At 54.1% G+C, this 1,150-nt stretch overlaps 1 protein-coding gene across 2 annotated transcripts in view; it reads right to left on the bottom strand.

Moving 5' to 3' along the window:
• Positions 1–1,150, bottom strand: part of GTF3C3 (general transcription factor IIIC subunit 3) — a 79,367-nt gene that overhangs the window by 37,423 nt on the left and 40,794 nt on the right. The window lies entirely within an intron of this gene.

The following is a 1,150-nucleotide window of genomic DNA, read 5'->3' as shown; positions in this document are numbered from 1 at the left end:
CAAGCCCATTCCTGCTGCCTCACCCAGACTTGTCTCCTAGGATACCACACTTCTTGGCCACTGTTTCCAGGAGGACTTCTCTATCACACAGGGTTAAACCCCAGACCCTTGTAAGGACCGTAGCAAAACTTACTTCTTTACTGTAAGCAGTTTTTATTTACACACACACACACACACACACACACACACACACACAAACTGCCTGTCAAGAATGATGGATTTCAGGGAGTGTTTAACATGGCCCCCCCTCACCACCTGCTCATCCTTTGGGGCCAGCCATGTAAAGACTCCCTCCACCGCCACCTCCTCCAGTGCAGGGGCCGCCAATTCCAGTGCGGGGGCTCCCTCCCCCATACCTACCTCTGCCTCACAGCAGGGCCCCTGCTCCCCACCGGCTATTGTCATAGTTGGTAGGGTTGGAAGGGACCTGAGCAGATCATCAAGTCCAACCCCCTGCCATGGCAGGAAAGAATGCTGGGGTCAAATGACCCCGGCTAAATGGTTGTCTAGCCTCCTTTTGAAAACCCCCAGGGTAGGAGCGAGCACCATTTCTCTTGGAAGTTGGTTCCAGATCCTAGCCACCCTGACTGTGAAATAGTGCCTCCTGACATCTAGCCTGAATCTACTCTCAGTCAATTTATGGGTGTTATTCCTTGTTACTCCCGGTAGTGCTTGGGGGAACAGGGACTCTCTCATTGCCTTCTGGTCCCCCTTGGCCAGTTTATAGATGGCCTCCAGATCCCCTGTCAGCCTTCTCTTGTGGAGGCTGAACAGGTTCAGGTCTCATAGCCTCTCCTTGTAGGGCCTGCCTTGCTGCCCCCTGATCATGCGAGTGGCCCTCCTCTGGACCCTCTTGATGCTGGCCGCATCCCTCCTGAAGTGCAGCACCCAGACCTGGATGCAATACTCCAACTGCAGCCTGACCAGTGTCGCACAGAGGGGGAGGATCACCTCCTTGGACCCGCTCGTGATGCATCTGTGGATGCATGCCAAGGTGCGGTTAGCCTTCCTGACCATGTACTTGTCACAACCCAAGGGTGTGATTCTGTGTGCGCGCGCTTTGGCACTGCTAAATTATTTCCCGCCACAAGGAGCTTTCTTTGCAGGGTGCATTTCTCAGTTGCAAAGAGAAATGCACGGTGCAAAGGAG

This window comes from Alligator sinensis, unplaced genomic scaffold (assembly GCF_000455745.1).
Source record: "Alligator sinensis unplaced genomic scaffold, ASM45574v1 scaffold784_1, whole genome shotgun sequence".
In the NCBI taxonomy this organism is placed as follows: Eukaryota; Metazoa; Chordata; order Crocodylia; family Alligatoridae; genus Alligator; species Alligator sinensis.
The sequence above is the reverse complement of the archived record's forward strand: the minus strand, read 5'-3'. Positions and strand labels throughout refer to the sequence as shown.